This window comes from Pelophylax lessonae, assembly GCF_965119305.1.
Source record: "Pelophylax lessonae genome assembly, chromosome: 2".
Classification (NCBI taxonomy): domain Eukaryota; kingdom Metazoa; phylum Chordata; class Amphibia; order Anura; family Ranidae; genus Pelophylax; species Pelophylax lessonae.
The window spans coordinates 54,552,791-54,564,895 of NC_138769.1; the positions used below are offsets into that span (position 1 = coordinate 54,552,791).

General features: G+C 40.1%; 1 protein-coding gene across 4 annotated transcripts in view; it reads right to left on the reverse strand.

Moving 5' to 3' along the window:
* Nucleotides 1–12,105, reverse strand: part of SIM2 (SIM bHLH transcription factor 2) — a 200,431-nt gene that overhangs the window by 161,764 nt on the left and 26,562 nt on the right. The window lies entirely within an intron of this gene.

Here is a 12,105-nt window from a genome sequence, read left to right on the forward strand (position 1 = left end):
GCACATGATCCCGAAAAATTCAAAAAAAAAACTAACTGAGAGGTGAAAGTCATAGATAAAAAATGTAAAAAATATTGAGAGTCTGAAAGGAAAGTTCAAGAACTTTCCTTTTTGGACTTTCAATATTATTTATATTTTTATCTTTGGACTAACTACTCTCAATTGTTTTTTTTTTTTTTGCACTTTTTGGCATCGTTTGCACGTTTCGAAATTCACTGCAATTGGGAAGATTATATATATTGGTGCTTTATAAGTATTCAGAATTAGATTTTTCATATAAATATATATATATATAAGTATTTTGGAGGTTTATCATATTGTTTTTTTATCTATTAAACTTTCTGGTTTATCTTAATATTATTTTAGCTTCATCATACATCTGAATAGCTCACTACCCTTTGCTTTTATATTTCCGATTGCAATCTCTTAAGTACTTGTGTTGGTGAGTGCTGCAGTTCATTTATAGGTGTGGTTATTAGCCATCCCAGCAATGTACCTGTTCTCATACTTTATTCATACCATTGGTTTACTAAAGGAGTAGAAACTTTTCACTTTGCAAAGTGAATTTTCACAGCTTCGTAAATAAGGGACAGTTTTGCTTTCATCTGACAGAAAAATCAATTTTTTTTCTTTTACATATTTACAGTGCCTTGAAATTGTATTCATACCCCTTGAAATTTTCCACATTTTTCATGTTACAACCAAAACCATAAATCTATTTTATTGGGAATTTATGTGATAGGCCAACACAAAGTGTCACATAATTGTGAAGTGGAAGGAAAATGATAAATGGTTTTCAAAGCTTTTTACAAATAAATATGTCTGAAAAGTGTGGCGTGCATTTGTCTTCAGCCCCCCTGAGCCAATACTTTGTAGAACCACCTTGCTATTACAGCTGCAAATCTTTTTGGGGATGTCTCTACCAGCTTTGCACATCTTTAGAGAGTGACATTTTTGCCCATTATTCTATGCATAATAGCTCAAGCTCTGTCAGATTGGATGGAGAGCGTCTGTGAACAGCAATTTTCAAGTCTTGCCACAGATTTGCAATTGGATTTAAGTCAGGACTTTGACTGGGCCATTCTAAAGCCTTGTACACACGCAACGATTATCGGCCGACCGATCGGCCGTCTTTTGTCCAGTGTTGTTGTGTTGGTTGAAATGTGCTCTAGACTGCACACAAATTTTATCGGCCAACAAAAACCAACTTCAGAAGTGATGTCATGTTCTGGTTTACTTTTCGTGTGTTTTTTCTTCTCTGAGCATGCCCAGTCTTGCTCATCTGAATTTTGTCTGCCGAAATCTGTACTGACTGAAGAACAATCGGCCGTTCTGTTGACGGCCAACAAAAATTTCATAGCATGCACACCAGATTTTGTTCGGCCGAAAAGTCGCAGTCGGTTGTCGGAAGCATCATACTAACAAGCCGACAATCGGCTGATCGGACGTTGGCCGAAAATTCACGGCCAACTATCGTTGCGTGTGTACGATGCTTAACACATGAATATGCTTTGATCTAAACCATTCCAATGTAGCTCTGGCTGTATGTTTTGGGTCGTTGTCCTGCTGAAAGGCAAACCTCCACCTCTCAAGTCTTTTGCAGGCTCTAACAGGTTTTCTTCTAAGATTGCCCTGTATTTGGCTCCATCCATCTTCCCATCAACTCTGACCAGCTTCTCTGTCCCTGCTAAAGAAAAGCATTCCCACAATATGATGCTGTCACCACCATGTTTCACAGTGGGGATGGTGTGTTCAGGGTGATGTGCAGAGTTCGTTTTCCACCACACATAGGATTTTTCTTTTAGCCCAAAAAGTTCAATTTTGGTCTCATCTGACCAGAGCACCTTCTTCCACATGTTTGCTGTGTCCCCGACATGGCTTCTCACAGACTGCAAACGTGACTTTCTTATGACTTTCTTTCAACAATGGCTTTCTTCTTGACACTCTTCCATAAAGGCCAGATTTGTGGAGTGCACAACTAATAGTTGTCCTGTGGACAGATTCTCCCACCTGAGCTGTGGATCTCTGCAGCTCCTCCAGAGTTACCATGGGCCTTTTGGCTGCTTCACTGATTAATGCTCTCCTTGCCCAGCCTGTCAGTTTAGGTGGACGGCCATGTCTTGGTAGGTTTGCAGTTGTGCCATACTCTTTCCATTTTCCGTTGATGGATTGAACAGTGCTCCGTGAGATGTTCAAAGATTGAGATATTTGTTTTATAACCTAACCCGGCTTCAAACTTCTCCACAACTTTATTCCTAACCTGTCTGGTGTGTTCCTTGGCCTTCATGATGCTGTTTGTTCACTAAGGTTCCCCTTAGTGTTCACCTTAGGTTCTCACCTCTGGGAGCTTCACAGAACAGCTGTATTTTATACTGAGATTAAGTTACACACAGGTGGACTCTATTTACTAATTAGGTGACTTCTGAAGGCAATTGGTTCCTCTAGATTTTAGTTATTGGTATCAGAGTAAAAGGGGCTGAATACAAATGCACGCCACACTTTTCAGATATTTATTTGTAAAATATTTGGAAAACCATTTATCATTTTCTTTCCACTTCACAATTATGTGCCACTTTTGTGTTGGTAAAAACCCAATAAAATACATTTACGTTTTTGGTTGTAACATGACAAAATGTGGAACATTTCAAGGGGTATGAATACTTTTTCAAGGCACTGTACCTATTGATAGAGACATTAACAGACATATAGATATAGATAGTTAAATATATTTTTAAAAAAATGTGAAAAATACACCGAAAAACAAGAGTTTAGAAAGCTGCAAACACAAAAAGAAGATATCCTTCTAAATACCAAAAACTTCATATAAATGTGTTGCGCTCAAAAAAAAAATCAAAAGGACAATACAAATTAAATATATCTGAAATACACAAATATTAATGCAAATAAATACAAGCAAATAAATTAGATGTGCAAATATCACAACTTCCAAAGTTAGACAAAAAGTGTCCATAAACTTCTTTGAAAAGTCCATAAATGATCCCAGAGGCCATGGAGATTCCCTCAAACGTGCACAGTGAAAAACGTCAAAGCATGCCAATAGTGCCAACTGTGTCCACCAACACAAAAAATAGTGGCAAGGTGCATGCTTACCAGATCAAAATGAACCCCTTAGTCATACACAGAGGCATCAATGGCATCTCTCCATGTACATTCCAGGACCATCAATAAACACCGCTCACCAAATGACCGTATTCAATCTTCCAGCAACACAGACTCATGTGACAAGCACACAAACGCTCCTTATAGTGTAAATTTCATTGGGTAAATTTAATGCACATTAAAAACTTCACCCAAGGCCGCCAAACAGCCTTCACTTCCAGTAGATAGGAAGCTCCCTCTGACGCAATTCGTCATCAAAAGGACGTCTGGGCATGCACTTTTTTTTTTTAACGCAACACATTTGCATTATGTTAAATAGATGTAGAGATATATATAGCTTTTATATATATAAACAAACTTTTGAGGATATATTTCCAGGACAGCCCTTAGCTACTCATGACAGTATTATGGGCAATAGTGTTTTATTAGTATCCTGTCAAGTAATGGCATTTTGTGTGACTGGGCAATGTTTGGTCAGGCTGGTATTTCACCATAGAGAATTTTTTTTTGTATGTGCCCCCTGTAGGTGTATACATAATGCACGTGACTGGAGTGTATGTGATTCCGGCAGCGCCGTGCTCCCGCTGTGCTTAGACACAGCAGGAGGCGGGCCGCAGGAGGAGAGGCGGTGATTGCCGCCTTCCTCCCACGATCGTCCGGGAAACGGAGAGAAGACCCGCCTGCATATGTAAACAAAGCAGGCGGATCTTCTGTGAGACTAAGCTGAAACCACGATCTGTCTGTGCCTGTCACAGAACCCCCCCCCCCCTCCCCACACACACAGTTAGTAAGCATACAGGCATACATTTAACCCCTTTGATCACCCACTAGGTTAACCCCTTCCCTGCCAGTGTCATGCGGGTGTCATGGGGTGGTTTCTGCGGGAAGTATGGTGGCTTTCAAAAGACTCTTAGACTTACATCTCAAGGATCAGGACATTAAGGGCTATGTTAGATGATTACAGCCAGGTGTGTGGTTATGAATAAGCGATTTTTATCGTGAAACGCGTCAACCCGACACGTCTGTCCGTGTATTGCACTGTCTGTCTGCTGTATTTATGGAGAATAAAGGAGTCCTATTGATTTTCATTTAACATCTCTGAGTGCGGTCTTTCTCTTTTTGGATGTCTAGATGATTACAGCCACACACACCTACACAGGTTGAACTGGATGGACAATTGTCTTTATTCAACCTCACCTACTATGTAACTATGTAATGTAATTATTACAGTAACAGTGCATATTTTTAGCACTGATTACTGTAGTAATGTCACTGGTCCCCCCAAAAGTGTCAAAAAGGTCAGTTAGGGGTCTGATCTGTCCGCCACAATGTCGTAGTCCCGCTAAAAATCGCAGATTGTCACCATTACTAGTAAAAGAAAAAAAAAAACTATGAAAATGACATAAATCTTTCCCACGGTTAGTAAACGCGATAACTTTTGCGCAAACCAATCGAAATACGCTTATTGCAATTTTTTTTTTTACCAAAAATATGTAGCAGAAAACAAATTGGCCTAAGATCTTAAAAAATTTTGATTTTTAAATTTTTTTGGGGAATGTCCTACAGCAGAATGTGAAAATTATTGTTTTGTTTTTTTTTTTCACAATTGTCGTTATTTTTTGTTTATAGCACAACAAATGAAAATCGCACAGGTGATCAAAAAGCACCAAAAGAAAGCTCTGTTTATGGGAAAAAAATGACGTAAATTTAGTTTGGGTACAGCGTCGCACGACCGCGCAATTGTCCGTTAAAGTCACACAGTGCCGAATCGCAAAATAGGGCCTGGTCAGGATGGGGGTAAAACCTTCCGGGCTGAAGTGGTTAAATGAATGGCACTGCAATGCACCAATGCATGCAACCAGCATTGCTGTTCATTGGGGTAAAGTGAGCAGTTATTAATAAATGTGTTACTGCAATGTTCCTTGTATATGCCTGAGTTCTATTTATGCTTGTGAGTACCCATCTGAACATTTTTTGGGAATTAAATTGCTCATACTTACTTCACCATGTATGGCCATTCTTTTGTTTAACGGTGGAAGCGGAAGCTGACCCAAAAAGTTCCAAGGCTACATAGGAGAAGTTCTGGTCCTGTAAAGATCCCGGGCAATGTGCAATAATTTTGAAGGTCTATGATTATCTGCAATCTGGTGAGTGGGGAACCTTGAGGGGCACCATATCACTCTGCAAAGCACCTTAATTATTTGGCACCTTGGCACCTTAATTGGATCACTTTAAAGCGGAGTTCCACCCAAAAGTGGAACTTCCGCTTTAGGGAGTCCTGACCCCCCGACATGCCACATTTGGCATGTCATTTTTTGGGGGGGGAGCGGGTACCTAGTTTTGACAGGTACCCGCTCCCACTTCCGCTCGGAGCGCCGCGGCGCCCTGAGCGGAAGTTCTCCTCTCCCCCTCCCTCCCTGCAATCTTCTGGGACACGTCAGAGGTCCCAGAAGATTGCCGGCCAATCACGGCGCGCAGCGCGACTCGCGCATGCGCAGTGGGTACCCGGCTGTGAAGCCGCAAACTGTAACAGCCGGGTGCCCACAGCAGTGATGCCGGCGCCGAGGGAGAGGATCGAGGCTTCCGGCTGCCGCATCGCTGGACCGTTGGACAGGTGAGTAAATGGCTGGAACTCCGCTTTAAGGACTCTTTTCAAGCACTAAATATTTATTTGGACTATTTCTAACCACCTATTTGTTTATTGTGCACTACTTTATATATTTATTTGTTATTGCTCATATATTTTAAAGCACTTAGCACTTTTTTACATCTGATCATACAGTGTGCACTTTATAAAATATTGAATATTGTATTTATATCACAGCACTTAACACTTTATTTGAGCTAGCGCTGCATAAATTCGTTTTCATCATATTTTCCTAAGACTTTCTTTGTGTCTGCAGCAGCTGCCCATTATTGCATTCATTCTTATTTAAATTTTCACGTTGTGTAGCGCGGGTTTAATTTTTGTTTTTCACATTGAATTTAAGATAGATAGATAGATAGATAGATAGATAGATAGATAGATAGATAGATAGATAGATAGATAGATAGATAGATAGATAGATAGATAGATAGATAGATAGATAGATAGATAGATAGATAGAGTGCCTTGCGAAAGTATTCGGCCCCCTTGAACTTTTCGACCTTTTGCCACATTTCAGGCTTCAAACATAAAGATATAAAACTGTAATTTTTTGTGAAAAATCAACAAGTGGGACACAATCATGAAGTGGAACGGAATTTATTGGATATTTCAAACTTTTTTAACAAATAAAAAACTGGAAAATTGGGCGTGCAAAATTATTCAGCCCCTTTACTTTCAGTGCAGCAAACTCTCTCCAGAAGTTCAGTGAGGATCTCTGAATGATCCAATGTTGACCTAAATGACTAATGATGATAAATAGAATCCACCTGTGTGTAATCAAGTCTCTGTATAAATGCACCTGCACTGTGATAGTCTCAGAGGTCCGATACCGAAAACTTAGGAGTTCTTGACTTGTGGAAGTATTCCCTTTGGGGGTATGAAAACTAATGTTTGGGGTACAAAACTGAATCTCTGAACACTATAAGAAAATGTAAACAGTGTGGAAACCCTGGATGGATCATTACCTGCCAGCTGACTTTGACATCACACTACTATCTCCTTGACTATTTCCAATAGAGTTATTGAGAGCTCCCTTTTCAGGACTCTCTGCACTCTCCCTCCCCCTAACCCCCCCCCCCCCCCATTGCCGGCCTTTATCCCTTCTTAGTTCCATGATTTCTCCTTTTATCTTCCCCCATATCCCCTTATACACTGTGTACTTTGCAAGTGCAGTTGCTCCAGAGTTTAATAAGTGAGGTGAAGTTTCCCTTTGCAAAGATTCACATGCAAGGAAAACAAAAAAACAGCATTTTTGCTTGCACATGATTGGATGATGGAAGTCAGCAGAGCTTGCAGTCATTTACAAAGCTCTGGAGCAACTGCACTTGGAAAGTGCATAGTGTACGGGGTTGATTTACTGAAGGCAAACAGACTGTGTACTTTTCTTTTTTTTTTCCCAAAAATAGCCTGTGTACTTTTCACATGCAGTTGCCCTAGCGCTTAGTAAATGAGGCGAAGGTCTCCCGCTTCCATCATTCAATAATGTGCAAGCAAAAATGCATTGTTTTTTTTGTTTTTTTTTTAATTTTCGGTGCATGTGATTGAGTATTCTTTGCTCTTGAACAACTGCACTTGCAAAGTGCACATTCTATTTGCCTTTAGTAAATTAACCCCTGTGATAACGATGTATTGTAGAATTAACCCATGAGGCTTCCTCGCATTTTCTTACATTTTTTTATTTTGCAGGTGTTTTCCTTTTGGGTGCATCACAGGCCAGTGGGCATTTTTGTTTGCCTCTGGGCAAGGAAGTGTGCCTATATCATTGTGTTGAGGATCCCTGAACAATTATTTCCTTTCCTCCCCCTTTTTTCCCTTTTTTTCTCTCTTTTTTTCTGCTGTTATGGACAGATTTGCGTTTGGTTTGTTCTTTTTCATTTATGTACCTTGATATTATATTTGTTCTTTTATGGTATGTGCTTTGTTTACATTGTAGTACAAGTTTACCGTCTTTATTCAGCACACACAAGGAGTACAAGGTCCTGGTGAAGCGGAAAGACAAGCAAAACACATAAACCATATATACAATGTATTTATCATTTATTATAACGTCTATATACTTATGTTCTAGGTTGTAGTGTACTGGCCTCTTTGCAATTTTATGGAGAGTGTAAATCCAACTTTTCAACAAAAAATGGTTTGTTTTTAAACAGCTTTTTATCCTTTTACCGATGTTTTTGCTTGCGGTATATTCAGAGTCCCATTACCTTTTTTACAGGTACTTATATAGCATTATCAATTTATTGTATGTAGCTTTTTTTATTTTTATTACACATTCACATGAGTGTCTGCCCTCAAGGAGCTTACAATCTACGGTCCCTAACTCACATCCGTACATACACATACAGTGCCTTGAAAAAGTATTCATACCCCTTGAAATTTTCCACATTTTGTCATGTTACAACCAAAAATGGAAATGTATTTTATTGGGATTTTATGTGATAGACCAACACAAAGTGTCACATAATTGTGAAATGGAAGGAAAACAATAAATGGTTTTCAAAATCTTTTACAAATAAATATGTTAAAAGTGTGGCGTGCATTTGTATTCGGCCCCCTTTTTGTCAGTATTTTGTAGAACCGCCTTTCGCTGCAATTACAGCTGCAAGTCTTTTTGGGGATGTCTCTACCAGCTGAGAGGGACATTTTTGCCCATTATTCTATGCATAATAGCTCAAGTTCTTTCAGATTGAATGGACAGCATCTGTGAACAGCAATTCCCAAGTCTTGCCACAGATTCTCAATTGGATTTAGTCCTGGACTTTGACTGGGCCATTCTAACACATGAATATGCTTTGATCTAAACCATTCCATTGTAGCTCTGGCTGTATGTTTAGGGTCGTTGTCCTGCTGGAAGGTGAACCTCCGCCCCAGTCTCAAGTCTTTTGCAGGTTTTTCCTTCTAAGATTGCCCTGTATTTGGTTCCATCCAACTTCCCATCAACTCTGACCAGCTTCCCTGTCCCTGCTGAAGAATAGCATCCCCACAATATGATGCTGCCACCACCATGTTTCACAGTGGGGATGGAGTGTTCAGGGTGATGTGCAGTGTTCGTTTTCCGCCACACATAGCGTTTTGCTTTGAGGCCAAAAAGTTCAATTTTGGTCTTATCTGATGAGAGCACCTTCTTCCACATCTTTACTGTGTCCCCCACATGGCTTCTCACAAACTGCAAATAGGACTTCTTATGGCTTTCTTTCAACAATGGCTTTCTTCTTGCCACTCTTCCATAAAGGGCAGATTTGTGGAGTGCACGACTAATAGTTGTCCTGTGGACAGATTCTCCCACCTGAGCTGTGGATCTTTGCAGCTCCTCCAGAGTTACCATGGGCCTCTTGGCTGCTTCTCTGATGAATGCTCTCCTTGCCCGGCCTGTCAGTTTAGGTGGACGGCCATGTCTTGGTAGGTTTGCAGTTGTGTCATACTTTTTCCACTTTCGTATGATGGATTGAACAGTGCTCCGTGAGATGTTTAAAGCTTGGGATATTTTTTTTTTATAACCTAACTCTGCTTTAAACTTCTCCACAACGTTATCCCTGACCTGTCTGGTGTGCTCCTTGGCCTTCATGATGCTGTTTGTTCCCAAAGGTTCTCTAACAAACCTATGAGGGCTTCACAGAACAGCTGTATTTTTACTTAGATTAAATTAAACACAGATGGACTCTATTTACTAATTAGGTGACTTCTGAAGGCAATTGGTCCCACTAGATTTTAGTTAGAGGTATCAGAGTAAAAGGGTTGAATACAAATGCACGCAACAATTTTCAGATAATTATTTGTAAAAAATTGTGAAAAATATTTATTATTTTCCTTCCACTTCACAATTATGTGCCACTTTGTGTCGGTCTATCACATGAAATCCCAAAAAAATAATATTATGTTTTTGGTTGTAACATGACAAAATGTGGAAAATGTCAAGGGGTATGAATACTTTTTCAAGGCACTGTACTAGGGTCAATATCAAAAGCAGCCAGTTAGCCTAGCCTCTTTGGAGTGTGGGAAGGAACCAAAGTGCCCGGAGGAAACCCACGCAGGCACAGGGAGGACATGCAAACTCCAGGCAGGTAATGCTGTGGTTGGGATTCATATCGATGTCCCTAGTGGTACTACGTGAAAGTGGCACCATGCTGCACTGTGTAATCAGTGTAATCATATGAAATATCCATCATAAGCCCCACTACAACAAATATTTTTTGTGTGTAAACTTGAAAGTAATTAACCGGTTGCTGACCGCCGGTTGAGTGACCGGACCCGATGTCCGCCGGTCACTCTCGATCGTTCGCTGGGAAGGGAGAAAGGCAGAGCGGCTAATGTAAACAAGCCGCCTGTCATTCTCCCCTGTGTAAAAATAGAGATCAGACGGTTCTACTATGTAGGACCGTTGATCTCTGTTTTTACACTAGGAGACCTGTCCCATCACAGTTAGAAACACGCCCCTAGGACACACTTAACCCCTCCCTCTCCAATACAGTTAACCCCTTCCCTGCCAGTGTCATTTTTACAGTAACAGTGCATATATATAGCACTGATTACTGCAGTAATGTCACTGGTAACCCCAAAAGTGTCAAAAATGTCAGTCAAGGGTCCGATCTGTCCGCCGCAATGTCGCAGTCCTGCAAAAAAAAATCGCAGATCGCCGCCATTACTCGAAAAAAAAAAAAAAACACCAAAAATGACAAAAATCTTTCCCTTTGTTAGTAACCGCGATAACTTTTGCGCAAACCAATCAAAAAGATTTTTTTTACCAAACATATGTAGCATAAAACAAATTGGCCGAAAATGTTAAAAATTTTGATTTTTACATTTTTTTGGGGAATTTCATATAAAAAAATGGGAAAAATATTGTTATTTTTGAAAAATTGACGTTTTTTTTTGTTTATAGCGCATGATAAAAAAATCGTACAGGTGATCAAATACCACCAAAAGAAAGCTCTGTTTGTGGGGAAAAAAGGACATCAAATTCGTTTAGGTACAGCATCACACGACCGCGCAATTGTCCGTTAAAGTCAAGCAGTAAAAAATCGCAAAAAAAACCCTGGTCAGGAAGGGGGTAAAATCTTCCGGGGCTTAGGTGGTTAAAGTAATATTTGACATCTAACCTGAGAACTAGGAACACGCACAGTTGCACGTTCCTAGTTCTCCACTGCATGAGATGTTTTTCATGTGGGCTAAAAAAAGTGTTATGAAGGTGTTAACTAACCTGTAATTGATTGGTATTTAATCTAAACATAGCTTCAACGTATTCACTGCATTTTCTATTCCTTTCCTATATCAACAACACCATGGTGCAGATAAAATAAAATATATGTTTGCAAACACATACACTATATACTGTAAATACTGTATGTGTGTGTATTGCATACATATAACACATTTTTTGAATAAGTATTAAAAAACAGTGTAAACTTCAGTTTAATGTTTCTAAATGTAAAATAATGTGCCTAGGGAAAAAGAATCTCTTGACCGAGTACAACTTTGGGGGCAAGCACAACAGAGAAATACAATTTGGAAGAACTGAGTTCAGATGACTGCAAAATGAGCAAACAGTGGGGTAGGTTTTCTAAATCTGGTGCACTCAGAATCTGGTGCATCTGTGCATGGTAGCCAATCAGATTCTACCCTCAGCTTGTTAAGCTTTGGCCATAAAACCTGGAAGCTGATTGATTTCTATGCAGAGGTGAGTCTGATTTTGCACTCTCCAGCTTTAGTAAATAAACCTAAGTGTGACCAGGCTGTGGGGAAAGGGAAGAGAATTCTAGAATACATCACTAGAGGGATCACCAGGAGGAGAAAGGAAGTCCTGATTCCCCTGTATATATCTTTATATCACTAGAGGGATCACCAGCAGGAGGAAGGAGGTCCCGATCCCCCTATATAGATCTTTATATCACTAGAGGGATCACCAGCAGGAGGAAGGAGGTCCCGATCCCCCTATATAGATCTTTATATCACTAGAGGGATCACCAGCAGGAAGAAGGAGGTCCTAATTCCTCTATATAGATCTTTATATCACTAGAGGGATCACCAGGAGGAGAAAGGAAGTCCTGCTTCCTCTATATAGATCATTATATCACTAGAGGGATCACCAGGAGGAGAAAGGAAGTCCTGATTCCCCTATATAGATCATTATATCACTAGAGGGATCACCAGCAGGAGGAAGGAGGTCCTGATTCCCCTATATAGATCTTTATATCACTAGAGGGATCACCAGCAGGAGGAAGGGGGTCCTGATTCCCCTATATAGATCTTTATATCACTAGAGTGATCACCAGCAGGAGGAAGGAGGTCCTGATTCCCCTATATAGATCTTTATATAACTAGAGGGATCACCAGCAGGAGGA